Source organism: Hoplias malabaricus, chromosome 6, assembly GCF_029633855.1.
Source record: "Hoplias malabaricus isolate fHopMal1 chromosome 6, fHopMal1.hap1, whole genome shotgun sequence".
In the NCBI taxonomy this organism is placed as follows: domain Eukaryota; kingdom Metazoa; phylum Chordata; class Actinopteri; order Characiformes; family Erythrinidae; genus Hoplias; species Hoplias malabaricus.
In genome coordinates, this window is record NC_089805.1 from 51968944 (window position 1) to 51990949 (window position 22006).

At 39.6% G+C, this 22006-nt stretch overlaps 1 long non-coding RNA gene across 1 annotated transcript; it reads left to right on the forward strand.

The window, feature by feature from the left end:
• Positions 1-347: 347 nt before the first annotated feature.
• On the forward strand, positions 348-15659 carry LOC136699832 (uncharacterized). The gene is made up of 3 exons (XR_010803678.1): positions 348-807; positions 13802-13903; positions 15453-15659. It is a non-coding gene; the product is annotated as an uncharacterized lncRNA (long non-coding RNA).
• The last annotated feature ends 6347 nt before the right edge of the window (positions 15660-22006 follow it).

Genomic DNA, 22006 nt, shown 5'->3' on the forward strand with positions numbered 1-22006 from the left:
AAAAACAAAATGTTAGTGACTATAAACTGAAGAGTTCATGAGTCCCATTACTTTTTTCTTGTTAAAAGTGTGTCTCCAGGGGTCTATTTTCACAGGCTAAAATTTGGAGTTGATACCTCATACTGATTTGGAGTTATTGTAGCTGGAGCAGACAGTGGACAGGTGGCCTCTCCAAGTGTCTCTTTGCGTCCCAAGCTCTCCATAATCAAAATTATTAATTTTTCTGCAAAATTACAGTCAAACTGCGTTCAGTTCTCACCGAGGTGCGTGTCCCTTTAAATTCTGAGGCTCGGAGGCGGGATCAGCTGTGGCTGTGAGGCCAGCGGCTGAGGCGCTTCGGTCGGCCATTTAAATGGACATTTAAATGGCAAATAAAGAAATATAAGCTCTCAGAACACGTTTATTGACTTGATTACTGTTTGTGGAGCCTCTCGCAGGTAAACCGAACCGTTTGAGTCTCTCTCGGGGCGTCTGGTCTGTTGTCGCGACCGAATTTAGCGCTTTAGCAGCGCGCTAAAGCTAAGGCCAGGGATAACCCGCCTCTCCCGGATGTTTACGCTTCTGTCCCTTCCTCTTGAACGAGTCGTCAGCGGGTTCAAACGCGTTTGGCTGCTCAGCAGGGAGGAGGGAGAAACTGCCGGGCTCACTGTTATGGCGGATCTTTGCGAGCGAGATTTTTAAAACATTTTCGTATTTTGTCAGAAGATTTTTCCGGACCAGCACTCCTGACACAAACATGAGGATTATACGCGAACGGTTTCCCGGAAAGACTCGCATTTGGTCTCGTTTGGAAGAAGACTTCTTAAAGTAAGTGTTAGCGGTGAAACTCCTTTGTTTTGGCGGTTTTCCCCGGTTTAGGAACAAAGACGCACACGCGTTTCTTCAGACCTGAATCAGACCTGACGCTTGAAATATCTCATTCTTTCGGCTTTATTTCCCTAGTTCTACATTTTAGCGTATAATGTCTTATATCCTCGTAATCCTGAGAGTCTGCCCGTTCGAATGGCGGATGGCTTGTGAAAATTCAAATATGGCGCCGTGAAAAATAAAAACTTGTGTAATATGACGATTATTTTGCATAACAACAATCCTGGCAAGGTGTATTTCGACCAAAAATACATGTTTTTAAAATGGAAATATATATAAATGGTCAGAATCAATAAAAAGCCGAGACTTAAAGCTTTAATTTCGTACCTTGAGTGTCTATATTGGTTAAGCGACTGTGTAGCTATATTTAATATAAAAAACAGACGGAGGGCCAGACCCTGGGAACAGGAATTATTGTGAAGAAACTCAGATAAAATAAAAGTATGTTGCACAATAAAGACTGGATATGAATCGGTTAAAGAGTTCTTTTGACCATGTGATGTACAAACTCTGGTTACATGATGGTAAGTGCCAGGAAAGTCTATTTCAATTATACTGAAATGTCCAACAAGTTGTACATATTTACTTGGAAAGGAATATGGCAAAGTACCAGAGATCTGGCATAAGACCCTACAAACAGACGCACACACTTTCACAGTGATATGGTGCATGTAAAAAACAGGAAGTCAATAAAAAACAAAATACCAAAGTGGTGAATTGGCACATTGGCACATTTACCTGAACTGAACCTCCGCATGCCCACGGACCGCATCACGGTTCTCACCTCAGGTCAAAACTAAACATGGAGAGGCAGCGTTTCTAAAGTGTCTGAAGCCCTGACTTTAGACACTTTTAAATCAAGGCTTAAAACATTCCTGTTTGAGCAGCTACAGCTCAGTTTAAAACACTCTGCACTTTTATTCTGTAACGGCACTTCAGTTCTTTTCTTTTATTATATCATTTTAAATTGTTTTAATCATTTACTCATTTTAATCTTTTTATGTAATTGTTTTGTTGGACTTCTATGATTTTTATTCTGTCTTTAAATTTAACAGTTTTTTTTTTCTGTAAAGCATTTTGAATTGCTTTTGTGTGAAAGATGGTCTATAAAAAACTCAACTTGCCTTTGTCTTCTACAGAAAGAGAGGTGAATATTTGTGGGGATTACTGTGTAAAATAAAATAACACAATATAAGTCCAGGAGATGAAAGGAGGCGTATGAAATCAACAATCAATTAAATAATCCACAATTATAATAAAATAACTTACAATTATGTTCCTGAACTAAAGGGAAGTGAACATATACCCTTGAGAGTACCATTACAGTGACAGCAAAAGTTAGCACCATGTTGAGTTTACCGTCAGTGCAGCAGCAGGAAGATACAGAACAAAGGGGTGAAACACATAGCAAGGTTAAACATAGAGCAAGGCTAAGGAACAGAGTCATTAAGCACAGACCACAAACATACATACAACACACATACAACATTGATACATTCAATGACCCACAACAAGAAACACTGAAGAGGACTATATAAAGACCACACCAACAACAGACACCTGGACACTAGATACACAAGGGAAGGGTATCACACACATGACCTGAGAACAAGCAGGAAGCAGACACAAGACAGGGGGAAACAGTCTTATGACGAGGGGAGCACAAACAAGAAACAATACAAAACAGAACACAAAACTAAGCACGTTACAAACAGAGTGTCACCTCACATTTGTTACGCTCTAAGAATAAAACCACATCCAATTTATAAAAAATACAATCAGCAGTGTCCCAGCTAGCAAGGTAGATCTGGCCCAGTTCCAGCTGCACGTTGGCACTGTCGGCTGGCGAGGCGAATGCCACTGCAGTTAGCACACTACACGGATCAGAGCACTTTATTAAACATGGCGTATTAATCGTATGTGGCCCACATCTAAAAATAAAAGTCAATACTGGTAACTGTCTGGAAAACAATGTAATTAATGTTAAATAAATAGAGTCATTATTTTAACGTGTTAAATGCCCTACAGTTATAGGTAAGCTTTGTTAATATTGTAATATTTTAGAATATTGATGTAATGACTGGGACACGAATGACAGAAATGAAGGGAGGGCATTGTTATTTAAGTTTTTGAAGATGACTGAACTGGAACGACAGCTTTAAAATGAATGAACTCTGAATGAGAAAACAGAAGGTGACAGAAGTGAACCGCTGTAAAAACACAGAAGAATATGATGAAAATACGCACTATTTTCAGTGACCGCAGCGCGCGAGCACCTCTCACCAGCCTCAGGGAACAGCTTCATCCTGTAAGTATTTCAGTTTAACCTTATATTTTCAGATACATGTATTTTGGTATCGCCCAAATGTAGTTAACATCGTTAATGTGATGTACGTTATTCTATCAACTGCTATATGTTACATACGTAATATTGAACCGTTTTTTTTTTTCAAATGACAGACTTTAGCTAACCTGTTTAACTCTAGCGAGCTCTTTTTTTCCTCTGACATAGAAAACATTTAAATGACATGACACTTGCTCATACATGAGTTATTATAATTTGAGTAATTATGTGGTTTGATGGCGTATTTTACAAGACGATGTGAGCATCTTTGTGGGGTTTTATGTCACAGAACTGCATACCTTAGTATAAGAAATAAAATAAGAAATAAACTGCTTAAACACATTAAGAAGTACTAGCTAAGTAGGTTAAAATACATTCTCAAACTCAGTGCTGGTTTCTTGTGTAATGTAATGTTATAAATATATAATTCCACATACACTAATCCTTTGTTAGGGAGTAGCAGTGATTTTGGGCTAGTGATTAATGGGTTGAAGGAGGTTATATTGAAAATGATAGAAGCATATTTACTGAGAGAAAAAAAAATCATGTGAAGTAGTTTATTTTGGAGTTAGTTAAATTTTTCAAAATTATCTATGAACATGAACTAATTAATTTTCTTTGTGTAATTAAGTAAAGATGGACTGCAGTAAGAAAACTAGTGGGCAGTGAAAAATGCAGGTGGGCAGGGAGAAACACAGATAGGTTAATTTAAAGGCTAAGCACCACTTAATGGACCTCCGTGAATATTTCACATTATTGTAGTTACTGACATATATAAGTATGAATTAAAATGAAAATAGCAGCTTAATTTCCTTTAAAACTGACAATTTTATTAAATTGCCGGAAAAACCAGAGCATAAAATCATTTTTCTTCTCAGTCACTTAGTTAGGAACTCAAACTCCACTGTATTTATTTGTTTGACACTTTCATAGAGCTGCTGCTTAGCCTTTAAGTTATTTAGATGAGATCTTTAGCATCAGTTGTAGCATAATCATTTGTATAACCGTTTGTACTACAACCTGATCATCTTTTACACTTGAAGTTCTGTAGTTAATGAATCTGCATGAATAAGCATTTTACAGTTTTTCGTTAAATATTTTTAAAGAAAATATATTGAAGAGAACAGAACATGTACATAATCTCTATATGTTTAATTACAGAGCTGGAATTCAACAAGGAGTACAACTGAGGTGACTGCACTTGAGTGTTCTTTCACTACACTGCACCTCCTGAAGATCCCTGTGGTCCAGGCTGCCAGAGATGAGGATACGGCTGATATCTCCATCATTGTTGAGGGCAGTGAGGTATTGACAAAGTGTGACAACACAGCAGAGGCTTGCAAACTGTTGATGGAACTGATGTATGCCATGAATAAGTGTCAAATGTGTACTTCCACACATTTCAGGAAACTCAAACTGTTTTAAAGTACACTTCTGCCATTTTTTTTTTTACTTTTCTAAACCTACTGGTGAAATATTTTTGTTTTTTAAGTGTTTTGTTATATGGCCTTAGCGTAGTAAATGAATAACATATTTTTAAAGAAAAGTCTGAATGTAAAAGGCAGTTCTTAGGGTGTAAAACCAATTGTTTCTTTGAAAAACAGGATTTGAATGTTAATTGGGTTTAGGAAATCATGACACTGCCAATTTCAAATTTCAATGTCAGTTATAAATGTATTTTCTATGCATTGATTTTACGTACTGTTTATATACATTGCAATTGCTGTATGTTTACATTGTTTCAAGGTTGTATGAAAAGCACACTTACTAATATTACATTGTCAGATATGTTGTCATTGTGGTGGTACTCTCAATTGTACATATTTTTGCATTTAATTAGGGAACATTATTATATTATTATTGTAGATTTTAAAATGTGTTGATTTCATACACCCTGTTTCATCTCCAAGACTTTTATTATGTTTTTTGTTATATGACATTTCTATAATGAAATATTACAAACATGTATCTCGCCCTCTGGAGAAGAGAATGCAATGGGGGCAAAAGTTTCCTGAATTTTGCTAGCTGGGGTGTGGCCAACACCCGTGTTTACAAAGTTCTGACCACAAAAGTCTTGTCAAGAAATGTTTAGAACGTGTTTTTTCACAATATTTCAGAAATCAGGTTTTTGGAAAGTCTTAATTTAGAGTAAATTTAAAAATAGATGTATGACACTCTTACTGATTCATTATTGTTGTTGCAGAGATTATTCTGAAGAAAAGCATGTGTAACACTTTGAGAAAAAATAATTTGAGATGGGTGTAATTTGTAAAAAAATCAAGGCCTGTCAGACTACACCAGAGTGTCTGAAAACCATTGCTGTCTCAGTACTGTGATGACAGTGAAAACCAATTGGAATGTCTCAAAGACAAAGCTTCAGAAGAGAGTTTGGAGCAGGGTCATGTAGACAAGATGAAACTGTAGAGATTATATGTGATACAATACTATGCAAAATTTACTTTCATCAGAGAACATAACTTTGGACCAGTCAGCAGCAGTCCAGTCCTTTTTGTCTTTAGCTCAGACGAGATGCGTTTGACGCTGTCTCTTGTTCAAGAGTGACTTGACACAAGGAATGCGACGCTGAAACCCATGTATTGAATATGTCTGTGCATGGTGGTTCTTGCTTTTACACTTTTTTCTACCACATCTTTTCCTTCCCTCCACCTCTGTATTAATGTGCTTGGACACAGAGATCTATGAACAGCCAGCCTCTTTAACAATGTTATTTTGTGTCTTGCTCTGCTTGTGTAAGGTGTCAATGGTCATCTTTTGGACAACTGTCAAGTCAGCAGTCTTCCATTTAAAGGCCTTTGCAGGTGTTTTGAGTTAATTCGCTGATTACAGTGTGGCACCAGGTGTCTTCAATATTGAACCTTTTCATAATATTCTAATTTTGTGAGATACTGAATTTGGGGTTTTCATTAGCTGTCAGTCACAGCGCCCTCTATAATCATTGTCACCCCTGGTTAAGAAGCATTCTTTGGCTTCTAATAAATTCTTTAAAAAAAGTAATATAGGACAACAATGCAAAAAAGAGAAAAATCTAAGCTTTAATTAATGTGCCTTTATTTGGTGGGAAATAATCACACATTAAGAAATAAATCTTTTAAACGAAATCATGTGTGCCACAGTTATTGGTACTTTGTACAACCTCCTTTTGCCAACAAGACAGCACTTAATCTTCTCCTATAACTATTCACAAGATGGGAGAATACAAAAAGAGGGATCTTCGACCATTCCTCTTTGTACAACCTCTCTAAATCATCCAGAGTCCTGGGTCTTCTCCTACGCTCTCTCCTCTTCAGCTCACTCCACAGGGTTTCTATTGGGTTGAGGTCTGGGGACTGAGATGGCCATGAGAGAAACTTGATTTTGTGCCTTGTGAACCATTTTTGAGTAGATTTGGCCACATGTTTAGGGTCATTATCTTGCTGAAAGATCCAGTGGCGACCCATTTTCAGCTTTCGGTGAGAGGCCTCCAGATTCTGATTCAAAATGTCCTGATATTTCAAAGAGTTCATGATCCCATGTGTCCTTACAATGTTCCCAGGTCCTTTGGAGGAGAAACAGGCCCACAGCATCACCGATCGTCCCCCATACTTAACAGTAGTCATGAGGTGTTTTTCTGCGTACTCATCCTTGGTGTTACGTCAGACCCACTTAGAGTGTTTGTTGCCAAAAAGCTCTATCTTTGGTCTCATCTGACCAAAGCACACAGTCCCAGTATAATCCCAGTACCGCTGGCAAACTCCACCGGTTTACGCTTATAACTCAGAAAAGGCTTTCTCCATGCATGCCTCCCAAACAGCTTGTTGGCATGTAGATAGCACCTGATGGTGGTTTGGGAGACCTCGTAACCCCAAGATGCTACCATTTGATTCAATTCTCTTACAGTGAGCTTTGAATAACTTTTTACTTCTCTTACCATCCTTCTCACGGTGTGTGGTGTCAAGATACACTTGCGTCCTCTTCCAGGCTTGTTTGTCACGGTTCCAGATGTTTGTCACAGTTCCAGATGTTTGTCACAGTTCCAGATGTTTGTCACGGTTCCAGATGTTTGTCACAGTTCCAGATGTTTGAATTTTTTGATGATTGCTCTGACTGTAGATAAGGACATCTGCAGGTGGGTGGCTATTTTCTCGTAGCCATTGCCTGATTTATGAAGGTCACACTTTTTTATGAAGTGTGTTTACACTACAGTAGAAATGACATAAATGGTTCAAATACATTTATTTTCAAGAAATTGTTAAGGATGCCAATATTTGTGGAACAGGTCATTTTATGGAAAATAATTATTTCTTAGTCAGGATTTTCTCTTTATTCTTTTTTTTTCACTTGAATTGAAGGATGCTTTTTATATAATTTGTTTTCAGAGTGAGATTACGCTTCTGCAATAAAAAAAATAATTTATTTTAAGGCTTTTAACACATTTTAACTAGGGGTGCCAATAATTATGGAGGGTGCTGTATAATCATCAAATTAAAAGAAATAAACACTTGAAATATATCAATCTGTGTATAATGAATGAGTATAATATACAAGTTTCACTTTTTGAATGGAATTACTGAAATAAATCAACTTTTTTATTTTTAGTAAACTCATCCCTTAGCCTGGGCCATGTACCAAAGCTTTTAAACTAGCAGTTATTAAACCTCTGATCTAATTTAATAAGCTAGCACATGTCTAATTACAGGCCTATTTCTAATCTGCCATTTCTATCCAAGATCTTAGAAAAAGTTCATATCTACATAAGAATCATATATATGAAAAATTCCAATCAGGATTCAGGCCACATCATAGCACTGAGACAGCTCTAGTCAAGATAACAAACAAATTCTTCTTGCCTCTGATCAAGGCCACATTTCCCTGTTAGTGCTCCTTGACCTTCGATACGATAGACCACAATATTCCATTAGAAAGGTTAGAAAACATTACAGGGAATTACAGGGACAGCCCTATCATGGTTCAAATCTTACTTAACGGAATGTTATCTATTTGTAAAAGTAAACAATTTATCTTCCAGTTTGGAATTCTGCAAGGCTCTACTTTAGAACCGTTATTTATAGGCACAGTTATAAGAAACCATGACATTCACTTTCACTGTTACACAGACGACACACAATTGTATATTTCAGCCAAGCCCGATGACAAACACAGATTAAAGAAAATAGAGGATTGTGTGAATGATTAGATAGGACAGAGGTAGTTTTTCTTGCCACTGTAACCCTGGCCTCGCTCACGTGGGGATGTTTACATTCTTTATAGTGTTTACATTTTTACATGTCATGTCAAAACTTTGTCTTTACTGGAATGCTGTGAAGCTGCTTTGTGACAACATCCGTTATAAGAAACGCTATACAAATAAATTTGATTTGATTTGACCCTTCACTGACACCGGGGGTTTGTAATCACATTAGACCAGTGTCCAGTGCAAACCGACTAGAGAGCAGCAAATAGTGCAGAAACATCTACTGAATTTTATGAAAAGTGTTTTTTGATCACAATCGTGAACGTTGCCTTCATGTCTCTGTCTAGGGCTGAGGAACAGGCAGCAGTTACACAGCTCTTTTAGCCCTTTTTCATTCATTCATTTTCTGTAAGTGCTTATCCAGTTCAGGGTCACGGTGGGTCACATTTTCTTCTGTTTATGTTTCGGTTTGAAAACCTCAGCTCTTGCAAAGTAAAACACGTTCATTTATAAAAATATTTTTAATTGTCTGGGGTCCTTTATTTAAAATGCTGTGACAAAATAATTTTGTCTGTTTTTATGCAGTGCTTTTCTACCATTCAGCAGCTGTGTGGTCTGCTGTCTTCTTAGAATTGACAGAATTGTCTACAGAGTGTTGTCACTGGTCTAAATATCAGTGAAAGGTTTCAGAACGTCTTATTTCTCTCAGCACCTCTTTCATCCTCACACACATGCAGTCATGGGGAGAGCATTTTTATTGAACCAGAAAGCATTTTAAAAATGGTTATAGTGAAGAAACACAGATAAAGTAAATGTATGTTGCACAACAAGACTGAATGTGAGCCGGTTCAAGAGTTCTTTCCACTATGTGACGTACAAACTCGGGTAAAATTACCATTACCATTTTTGACAATTCTGACTTTGACACCACTATTCCAGTACTGTAACATGTCAGAGTGTGGTGTAAAAGGAAATGGTACAGAGGACCATGATTTTATTTGGTTCTTATGGATTTTTTTCACTCTATCGTAATGTAAAACATACTCATATAATTACAACACTGCAGAATTACTGAGGACTGTTTATTCAGTAATTTTCAGTATTTTAGTGAAATTTTATTATGACGCACTTTGTTCATTTTCTTATTAACTTCCTGTGTACATGTACTGCATAAATGTGAAAGTGTGTGTGTTTGTAGAACCGTAATCCAGATCTCTTGTTCTTTACAATGTTCCTTTTAACCTAAGCACTTAAAACCTGATGAGCATTTCAGTATAATTAAACTAGACAGTGTTGGTACTTACCATCATGTTACCTGAGTTTGTACCTCACATAGTCAAAAGAACTCTTGAGACACAGATTGGCTGCGGATCTGGACTCGAGAGCCTTCAAATCTAAAGAACTGGCTCACAACCTTGGTGTATTAATGGACTCAGATGTCAGTTTTAGTCTCATATTAAAGCAGTTACTAGATCAGCATCACTCTAACGTAATGTAAAACATTTCTTTTATTATATCATTTAAAATTGTTTTAATCATTTTTAATCATTTATTCATTTTAATTTTTAAGTAATTGTTTTATTGGATTTTTATTCTGGCTTTTAATTTAACAATTTTTTTTTTGTCTGTAAACCACTTTGAATTGCTTTTGTATGAAAGGTGCTCTATAAAAAAACTTGCCTTGCCTTCTACAGAAAGAGAGGTGAATATTTGTGGGAATCACTGTGTAAAATAAAATAACACAATGTAAGTTCAGAAGATGAAAGGAGGCGTATGAAATCAACACAATTTAAAAATCCACAATTATAATAGAATAACTTAAAATTATGTTCCCGAACTAAAGGGAAGTGAACATATACCCTTGAGAGTTCAAGTTCAAGAAGTTTATTGTCATTTCAGCAGTATACAGTGTTTACAGTACACAGTGAAACGAAATAGCGTTCCTCCAGGACCAAGGTGCTACATAAGACAATACACAACATTAAAGTGCGACTACTGCAAAGCTAGTGCAACATAAAACAGTGCACACACATTAAAGTGCAAAAGATATGGCTAAGAAAATACAAAACAATGTCCCTACAGTACAATACAATACAATGCAATACAAGACAATGCAAAACCATAAGTACGGGGGGGGGAGACACTGCAATTTAAAGTGTATTTGTGCTGTAAACGGATGTAAACATGATGTAAACCGGATATGTGTAAACAGTACACTCATTTACAGTCCAACAGACCAGTGTTTGCGTGAAGAAGTGTGTGTGTGTGTGTGTCTCAGTCTCTAGGTGTTTAGGAGACTGATAGCATGTGGGAAGACGCTGTTACGGAGTCTGGATGTGAGGGCTCGAATGCTTCGATGCCTTTTTCCAGACGGCAGTAGGTTGAGGAGTGTGTGTGAAGGGTGTGTGTGATCTCCCACAATGCTGAGTGCTTTGCGGGTGCAGCGAGTGGTGTAGATGTCTGTAATGGAGGGAAGAGACACACCGATAATCTTCTCAGCTGTCCTCACGATCCGCTGGAGGGACTTGCGATCTGCCGCAGTGCAGTTTCCAAACCAGACAGTGATGCAGAAAGTAGGGTTTTGATGTGCCTCATGACGGGCCTCTCGAAGCACTTTGTGATGACAGGTGTGAGAGTACCATTACAGTGACAGCAAAAGTTAGCACCATGTTGAGTTTACTGACAGTGCAGCAGCAGAACAGTCTAAAAGTGATACACAATAAAACAAGCACTTTACGTGCACTTTTGCAATGTTCAGAAATGTTTCGTACACAACAAGAACATTCTTCAGCTTTAGAAACTTGGGTGTATCTCATGCTCTATATGTCAGAACAAACAAAGGGCACCTTGCCTGAGGTAGGTTGGTAAGTTCATCCATTTCAAGACTGCCTTCTAGGATGATCCTGACTCTTGAAGGGTTCAGTAGAGGTGATGCCTGGTTTTGGACCAATGACCTGGAAATCTGCATCATCCAGATTCTATAGAGAGTGAGAGACAAAAAGCAGTGTTGAGTGTCAATTACAATTTGTCTAAATATAGACAGAAAGACAGAGATCTATAGATAAATAGTTAGCTGTAGAGGAACAGATAGATAGACAGGTGTAGCTAGACAGTCAGGTGTAAAGAAACAGACAGATAAAGAAAAGATACTCACAGAGCTACTTATGAAGAACTTAGAGCCTTGAGGGGACTTCCAATGATGTGTCTATGGCTGTTAGCTCAGGGTTCTGGAAGAGCGTGACATGCATGAGATAATTTGGGTTTTATTTCTCCAGGTTTTAAGAAATTTGTCTCTGACATTTTTGCCTTAAGTTATGGTCATATTTCAATATTTATTTTCACAAACAGTATAATGTACAAAGTTTAAATAATTTAATATTAATTTTTAATGTTCCTGATGCTACCAAGGACAAGGCTCAATCCTTGTGCTCTCTTCACACAGAGAAAAGGACAGTATTTGCATTTCCAATAACTTTATCTGTGAGGCTGGTAATGTCTGATATTAACTCTGAGGCCCAGAACATTTAACGAAGTAAAGGAAACTGTTAACCTCAGCCAAACCACTAGGACCAGCACAGATTAAGAATATAAAAGTTAATTTGTCTAGTTAGAAAACTGTGTTTGGTTTACAGTTGAACACAAACCACCTTTACACTTTGTAATGACTCTAAAATTCACACACTGTAATTAATTTTCTAACATAAGATAAGCATAAAATCATTTTTCTTTTCAGTCACTTACTTATGGAAAACAACTCACCAATTTCCAGAATGTGAAAAAGAGCTTGAGGGAAAATAGACATCTCGTTTGACTCAGTCAGCTGTAATTTGTGACTGTAATTAGCTCTTCTCTGAAGAAAAGAAGAAATGAAAACTATGTCCTAAAAAGGTATTTTCCCAAGGAAAAAGGTAAAATGCAGAAAACACCAAATCTTATCGTGTAAAAATGAGAAAAAGGCTTCCAAACTTGTACAGGGTCTTCCACAAAACAAACCAAGACTAGGCTCATTGGAACTGACCAATGAAAATCTGGCAAAGTGCTATAGGGTGTGGTCCCGGCTACAAATTGATATTTTAAGTTCGTTCAAATTAAAAATATTAGTGCACTCAGTTATTCTCTCAAAATAGGAGCACATACTAAAACATTTTAAATAATGTAAAAAAAATATATTTTCTTTTAAGTAGTGGTTACTCAAACTGTTTCCATAGAAACAAACTACAGATTAATAGTGTGGGTTTGAAAAGAGTGTCTCAGAGAGGCAGAGTCTTGCTTGGCTTTTCCTCCACTGTAGTTTCCTGAAGCTGTTCCTTTCTTTCCACTCTGTGGTCCATCAGTGTCCCTGAGATTACACATTCACTTTTTTATTTTTTATTACCATCCACCGAATATTATAAATATAATTTTATATAAATTTACACACACACACACACACACACACACACACACACAGCAAAGGTTTTAAAGGTGTTTTTTCCTCTGAAAATAAAAATAAAGAAATCTTTTCTGCAGAGAAATTGTTTAAAACGAAGAAATCAAGTATTTTTCCAAACATCTGGAGGAAGAGGTTTCACAGGAAAATGAGGCAAGGCTCTTATTATTGCCTCAGGGAGTGGTTTAATTTCTGATTGGTTCCTGTGCTGAGAGATGAAGGTGATAGTGATGAAGATGCAGGTATAAATACAGCAGCTTTACAGCAGTTTGAACTCACTCTCAGAACTCCACTCCACTCACTCAGAGGTGTCACTTCTCCTGAAAGACTCTCCTCAGCACCATGGCGTCTCGCTTCTGTCTCCTGCTCGTTGTTGTCTTGTTCGCGATCGCAGAGTCTGCTCCAACAACTCCACAACTTGGAGGATGGTCAGAGTGGAAGAACGCTGACAACAGCGTGAATGAGATCTGCAGGAAGGTGAATGTTGTTCTTCTCTGTAATTTATTCTTCTGTAAGTGCTCCGTCCTGCTCAGGGTCAGAATTAAAACCCACTGCTGTGTTCCAGTGTGTTATTCATTTCACTGACGGAAAACTGTTGATACCTTGTGTCTAATCTGGGTCTAAACTGATAACACTTCTTCTAAAGCTCATGAGAGTTTATAAACAGCTTACAGCACAATATCTGGTTGTTTATAAACTGTTGTAATTGCATGAAAAACCTTCTTAATGCACAGTTCATAAACTGGATTAGGTCAAAACAGTTCCACATAGACCCCTCCAGCCCACACTTTGCATTGAGAACAGTGACTTTAAGCTGAAGCTGTATCATCATCATCATCAGTACTATTATTATAGTGAAGGTGGTCTGTTAGTATTATTGTTATTAAAAGTGAAGACAGTCTGTGGAGATATTATTCTGATTTACTGTTGTTTGTGCTGTAGTTGTAAAATGTTTTTTTTATTATTTCAGCTACAGCCTGAAGTCCAAAAGCAGCTTGGAGAGGAGTTTTCTCGTTTCGAGGCTCTGACGTACCAAACCCAAGTTGCTGGAGGAGTGAACTACAGAATCAAGGTACATTTAACTTTTTATACGTGATTATGGTTTGTCTGTTGGTAATAAATGTGTAATCCCCAGAAAAACATGAACAAGCTGAAAGGAGGTTCTAGATAAAGGTTCTAGTTAAGATTGTGCTGTTTGAGTGGGAATAATAAAGTTATATTTAAGAGACACAAACCTAAACTGAACATGAACACAAACGCCCCCTTGTGGAAGCTTTACATTACACTGTAACCCAGACTGTAGTTACCCCAGCTGCTGCAGTACTCACTTTAGGGTGAATCCCATTCCCCATTCCCCCCTCCCCCTTGTTTCTGAGTGTCCTCGCTCCCCTTGGGGTTGAGTTACAGGGTGCAGTGGTTAAATCTCCCCCTACGACGACTCTTCAAGACCCTGATACGTCATCAGAACAGAGCAGCGCTTCATTCCCAGGCGACTAGCGCCGCTCTGTAGCAGCTCTGCACCAGTCTGCAGTGATATCAGAGGAGCTGCTGGACTTTAGTTACATTTAGGGCCTCATTCTCCTTCAGAAGAGTTCCACAATCAGATATTATCACTAAATGTATTGGGTGTCACCTCTAAACCCAGTCTCTAGCAGGAACAGTGGACTTTGGAGAACACAGCAATGGCAGCAGTGACCTTAAACGTTGTTTACTCGTTGTGTTTACTCGTCGAATAAGTTCCATACAGTGGAAAAGTGCCATATGTGGTAGGGGCAAGTGGGGAATACTGCATTCACCCTAATTCTGAACATTATTAACAGTGGTGTTGAGAAACAAAGAGGTCAGAGTTCATTATGTTTAATTAAATAATGTAGTGAATGTTCAGTGTGTGTTTCCTGAGTCGAGATATGAATCAAGGAATAAAATGTGGGTCTCCTGAGAATAGCACACTCAATTAACACAGACACAGAAACACAAAAATAAATGTAGAAATGTGGAAATATATAAAAATGAATAAATATGGAAATACATACATTTATTCATATCCTTCTCATTTTATAAATATATTTATTAATTTCTTACAGCATTTATTTGGAATTTCGTTCATTTTTCACTCATTAATGTCATATATTTATGTATGTAATATTTTTTATTTATTTGCATTAATGACATATTTATTCCTCCACAGTAAACAGATGTAGAGTAAAACACTTCTCTAACACTGTACCATCTCTCTCTCTCTCTCTCTCTCTCTCTCTCTCTCTCTCTCTCTCTCTCTCTCTCGCTGTCTCTGTCCTTCTCTCTCTCTCTCTAACACACACACACTCTCTCTCTCTCTCTCTCGCTGTCTCTGTCCTTCTCTCTCTCTAACACACACACACTCTCTCTCTCTCTCACACACTCTTACTCACTCTCTCTCTCTCTCTCTCTGTCTCTCACACACACACACATTCTCTCTCTCTGTCCTTCTCTCTCTCTCACTCTCACTCTCTCTCTCTCTCTCACACACACACACACACACACAAACACTCTCTCTCTCACACACACACAAACTCTCTCTCTCTCTCTCCCTCTCTCTCTCCCTCTCTCTCTCTCTCTCTCTCTCTCTCTCTCTCTCTCAGGTTGATGTAGGAGTGAATAAGCTTGTCATCATAGAGGTGCATCACGATCTTAATCAGGTCGACACTCTGACGAAGGTTGAAGTGGTTTCCTCGAAGAATTCTGGAGTTGTTCTTGTGAATTATGGTTTAAAAAAATTGAATGAAAAAAAGTGAGTGAAGTGTGTGTTTGTGTGAGTGAAGTGTGTGTGTGTGTGTGTGAAGTGTGTGTGTGTGTGTCTGTGAAGTGTGTGTGTGTGTGTCTGTGAAGTGTGTGTGTGTGTGTGAAGTGTGTGTTTCCCTGATCAGATGAAGGTTGAGATAGTGAACCCCTCCTCTATACAGAGTGTGTATTAAAGTTTCTGATGAAAAAGGCTTGTGTTTTGTTAAATTTGTCAGTAATTTGGAGACATTAGTAGGTTTCTATGGACTTGAACATGGCAGTGTTTTGAAGGCTGAAAACAGGAGAACTCCACTGCCTTTTCTGAACACTGCTTCTGACTGTATCCACTTGTTGGTGCTAAGTTACAGTAGATTCAGCCCTGTCCTACAGCTGGGGGGTAGCCTGCTGTTCTTTTAATAATGTATTTGCAGTAAGCTCCAGGACTTCTCTTTACAAAGTGATGGATAAACCCCATTTCCAGAAAAGTTGGGGTGCTGTGCAAAATGTAGATTAATACAGAACGCAGTGGTGTTAATTATTAATCCTCTAATATAAAGTAGTACAGATTTCAGACGTTGAAACAGACATTTATTAATAGTTTTAGTTTCAGAGGCCTACTACACTACCTTTCTACACAAACACCCTGTTCCCTTATTGAGAATATAGTCATTCTGATTAATACAATGTAAAGGTCATGTTCATCAAAATGTGTTCTACTGATTGTCTGTTGAATTGTCTTACCCTCCAATACATTTAGGCTTTAGGTCATTGCCTGGGTCATTACCTGCAAAAGTGCTGAACATGTCATAATCTCTCAGGCCTCATTTGTACATTTCTATGAAACCTTTTTGGTAAATTTTGGTAATTTTTCCTAAACTGATTAAATTGTTCTCAGGTGAATCTTGGCTTTCAGTGAAGAAGGGGAATTTGTGAAGGTTTAGATCAAACAATGATCAAACAGCTCTCAACTATAGCTCAGAGGTGCATCTCATGAACCTTCAATTGACAAATACATATAGACACCGAACACTGCAGTGTCACACAGACTCACAGTGGAAAGACAAGGCCGTGAACAGGGTGAACAGTGGAGAAGAGGGGTAAGGCTGGGTGGTGGAAGACTGAGGGGACAAGACAGAGGAAGAGGAAGGAGAGTCCATGCCCATAGGTTTGTCCCAGATGAAATAAGGGCAACAATTGTGGACCATGTTTTAAATCACGGTCTTTGTGCTGAAGCTGGTCGCCGGGGGCAGACGAATATTGGAAGAACAACTGTGTCTTCAGTCGTTCAAACGTTTCATAGAGAGAACAGGTGTGTGATTCAGAAAAGTGCACTCTGCTGTAATGCTGCACATTGACATCAATTCTGAAATGTTATTCAATCCTATGATTTTTTTAAAGAGATGTAGCTGTTTTGTTAATCACTGAACTAGCATTTGATTGTTTTACCTTTATTCCTAATAACTGCTTTACGTCTGACTCCAAAGTGTCCGTAGGTGTGAGTGTGTGTGTGTCTGTGTTGTCCTGTGAAGGACTGGCGCCCCCTCCAGGGTGTATTCCCTGCCTTGCGCCCAATGATTCCAGGTAGGCTCTGGACCCACCGTGACCCTGAATTGGATAAGGGTTACAGATAATGAATGAATGAATCAGATGCTTTACGTCTGTTTGGCTGTTGGTAGTCAATTAACATCTGACACCTTCAAACAGATATTCCAGCCCAACCTGATTGGAGTACATTACACAGTTCTGCATTCTTCACATCAAAAAAGTAATGGATATTACACTCTCAATCATTGTATTTTCTTAAGGTTTCCACAGTACGTACTGAAATAGAAAAACAAGCTTTTCTTTAGGCTGCACCATCAGACTTATATTTGGTAAAGAAAGTATTTAAAGTACATGACTTAGTGCCACTAATGTTTTAAAAAGCATTCTTCAGACATTGGAATTGAGCAAAATGGATTGTAAATGTCTTAAATAGCTTATTAGAGATTCTGTGGTCTGTGGTGTTGGTGGAAACATTGTATGTGCTGCTGCCTGTCTTGGCCAGGACTCTCCTGTAAGAGAGATTTTTAATCTCAGTGAGATTCTTTCCTGGTTAAATGAAGGAAAATGAATGAAATCCTTCAGCATTTTTGATGTCACTCCACACGTGATCAGTTGGATTTAACTGTCTCAAAGCTCTTTAAACACCCTATCAGCATTGTAGCCCCTTCTTGAACTCTGTGACTCTTTTCGTAAGTTCTTTGAACATAAAATAACTCAAATTATTGACTCACACACCGCTCCTGCAACCTAAGAGTTTAGGAGTCTGATAGCATGTGGGAAGAAGCTGTTACGGAGTCTGGATGTGAGGGCTCGAATGCTTCGATACCTTTTTCCAGACGGCAGCAGGTTGAAGTGTGTGTGTGATCTCCCACAATGCTGAGTGCTTTGCGGGTGCAGCGAGTGGTGTAGATGTCTGTAATGGAGGGGAGAGACACACCGATAATCTTCTCAGCTGTCCTCACGATCCGCTGGAGGGACTTGCGATCTGCCACAGTGCAGTTCCCAAACCAGACAGTGATGCAGCTGGTCATGATGCCCTCGATGACTCCTCTGTAGAAAGTGGTGAGAATTGGAGGGGGGAGATGAGCCTTCTTCAGCCTTCGCAGGAAGTAGAAGCGTTGCTGGGCTTTCTTTCTGATGTTACTGGTGTTAGTGGACCAGGTGAGATCATCCGCTAGGTGAACACCAAGGAATTTGGTATTCCTGACAATCTCCACAGCAGAGTTGTCGATGTTCAGCGGCGAGTGCTCACCCCTTGTCTTTCTGAAGTCTGCAACCATCTCTTTGGTTTTGTCCACGTTCAGAGACAGGTTGTTGACTTCACACCAGTCAGTTAGCCGCTGCACCTCCTCTCTGTATGCTGACTCGTCGTTCTTACTGATGAGACCCACCACAGTCGTGTCATCAGCGAACTTGATGATATGATTTGAGCTGTGCATCGCTGCACAGTCATGGGTCAGCAATGTGAACAGCAGTGGACTGAGCACGCAGCCCTGGGGGGCTCCAGTGTTCAGTGTGATGGTGCTGGAGGTGTTCCTACCGATCCGGACTGACTGAGGTCTCCCAGTCAGGATGTCCAGGATCCAGTTGCAGAGAGAAGTGTTGAGGCCCAGTATATTCAGCTTCCCGATCAGGTGCTGAGGAATGATGGTGTTGAATGCTGAGCTGAAGTCTATGAACAGCATTCGGGCATATGTGTCTTTCTTGTCCAGGTGGGTGAGTGCCAGGTGCAGCGTGGTGGATATGGCATCATCCGTTGAACGGTTAGGACGATACGCGAACTGTAGAGGGTCCAGTGTGGGGGGAAGTAGGGTTTTGATGTGCCTCATGACGAGCCTCTCGAAGCATTTTGTGATGACGGGGGGAGTGCAACGGGACGATAGTCATTGAGGCAGGACACAGAAGAATTCTTAGGCACCGGGATGATGTTGGTGTTCTTGAAGCATGTTGGAACAACGGCGCTGCTCAGAGAGATGTTGAAGATATCAGTGAAGACATCAGCAAGCTGGTCTGCACATTCTCTGAGCACTCTGCCAGGAATGTTGTCTGGTCCAGCAGCTTTCCGCGGGTCGACTCTGCATAGAGTTTTCCTCACGTCGGCTACAGTAAAAGACAGCACCTGGTCGCTGGAAGAAGGGGTGGACTTTCTCGCCGTTACATTGTTCTGTGCCTCAAACCGTGCGTAGAAATGGTTCAGCACATCTGGTAGGGAAGCATCTCCATCACAAGCAGGTGGTGTAGTCTTGTAGCTGGTGATGCTCTGGATGCCCTGCCACATGCGCCGAGTGTCTCTACTGCTCTGGAGGTGGCTGTGAATGATCTGGCCGTGTGCACGCTTTGCCTCTCTGATAGCTCTGGAGAGTTTGGCCCTCGCTGTTCTCAGGGCCGCCTTATTGCCTGATTTGAAAGCAACATCTCTAGCCTTCAGCAGCGCACGCACCTCTGCATTCATCCACGGCTTCTGGTTGGAGCGGATGGTAATGGTCTTGGAGATGGTCACATCATCGATGCACTTCTCTATGTAGCTGGTCACTGATGATGCGTACTCCTCCAGGTTGATTTTGTCGCTGTAAGTTGCAGCCTCTCTGAACATGTCCCAGTCAGTGCACTCGAAACAGTCCTGCAGAGTAGAGATTGCTTCTGATGGCCAGATTTTCACCTCTTTCAGGACAGGTTTCGATCGCCTGATGATGGGTCTGTATGCAGGAATAAGCATAACAGACATGTGATCTGAGTGTCCGAGGTGGGGGCGGGGCTCTGCCCTGTACGCGTCTGGAACGTTTGTGTAAACAAGATCCAGCGTGTTCGCTCCTCTCGTAGCAAAGTTCACATACTGGTGGAATTTAGGGAACACTTTCTTGAGATTTGCATGATTAAAATCTCCAGCAACAATAAACAGACCATCCGGGTGTGTGTTTTGGAAGTCACTTATGGCTTCGTATAATTCCCATAGCGCTTGTTTTGTATTTGCATCGGGAGGGATGTAGGTTGCGATTAAGTAAACAACGGAGAATTCTCGAGGTAAATAAAAAGGTCTACATCTCACAGCCACAAACTCCACTAACGGTGAACAATAAGCAGAGACTAGCACAGAGTTCTTACACCATTCAGTGTTAATATAGACATAAACCACCACCGCGAGTCTTACCGCATAGCGCTGGGTCTCTGTCGGCTTGAAATGCGGCTAGCCCATCTAGCTGAATGGCGGTGTCGGGAATACTGTCGCTGAGCCATGTCTCCGTAAAAACAAAAACACAGCAGTCTCTGTGTTCTCGCCGTGTAGTTCGCTGAACTTTCATATAGTCCAATTTATTATCCAGCGAGCAGACATTGGAGAGAAAGAGAGAAGGGATAGCTTGCCGGCTCGGGTTAGCTCTTAGCCTAGCACGGATCCCCCCTCGCTTGCCGCGCTTCTGTCTCCTCTCACACCGCTTGCGTCGTCTCCTTCCCCGGCTGCCGGCATCAGGAAACGTCGAGGCTTCAGGGCTAGGTCTCCGAAGCAAGCGGAGGTTCCGCAGCGTCTCCTGGAGGTCATCGCTGATACTGTAAATTTCCTGTTTGCGATATTGAAGCAGTGTCTGGCGGTGATATATACATACTGCAGGTGTTCCTGCGTCCATATATTATAAATAAAATGAAAAAAAAACAACGTTTTTAAACAAACAAAAGCCCTCTTGGTTCCGGAGCGGCCACTGCTCCACTTGGTGTTGACGCGCGCGCGTGCTCCGAGTGAGAACTTAGCTGCATTTTGAATCAGCTGAAGATGTTTAATGGTCTTTTGTGGAAGTCCAGTTAAGAGACCATTACAATAATCAATGCTAGAAATAAAATCATGGATAAGTTTCTCCAGCTCTGGTTTAGTCAGAAAATCTCTGATCTTACTGATGTTCTTAAGATGGTAAAATGCTGATCTAGTAACCGCTTTAATATGAGACTAAAACTGAGATCTGAGTCCATTAATACACCAAGGCTGTGAGCCAGTTCTTTAGATTTGAAGGCTCTCGAGTCCAGATACGCAGCCAATCTGTGTCTCAAGAGTTCTTTTGACTATGTGAGGTACAAACTCAGGTAACATGATGGTAAGTACCAACACTGTCTAGTTTAATTATACTGAAATGCTCATCAGGTTTTAAGTGCTTAGGTTAAAAGGAACATTGTAAAGAACAAGAGATCTGGATTACGGTTCTACAAACACACACACTTTCACATTTATGCAGTACATGTACACAGGAAGTTAATAAGAAAATGAACAAAGTGCGTCATAATAAAATTTCACTAAAATACTGAAAATTACTGAATAAACAGTCTTCAGTAATTCTGCAGTGTTGTAATTATATGTGTATGTTTTACATTACGATAGAGTGAAAAAAATCCATAAGAACCAAGTAAAATCATGGTCCTCTGTACCATTTCCTTTTACACCACACTTTGACATGTTACAGTACTGGAATAGTGGTGTCAAAGTCAGAATTGTCAAAAATGGTAATGGTAATTTTACCCGAGTTTGTACGTCACATAGTCAAAAGAACTCTTGAACCGGCTCACATTCAGTCTTGTTGTGCAACATACATTTACTTTATCTGAGTTTCTTCACTATAACCATTTTTAAAATGCTTTCTGGTTCATTAAAAATGCTCTCCCCATGACTGCATGTGGGTGAGGATGAAAGAGGTGCTGAGAGAAATAAGACGTTCTGAAACCTTTCACTGATATTTAGACCAGTGACAACACTCTGTAGACAATTCTGTCAATTCTAAGAAGACAGCAGGCCACACAGCTGCTCAATGGTAGAAAAGCACTGCATAAAAACAGACAAAATTATTTTGTCACAGCATTTTAAATAAAGGACCCCAGACAATTAAAAATATTT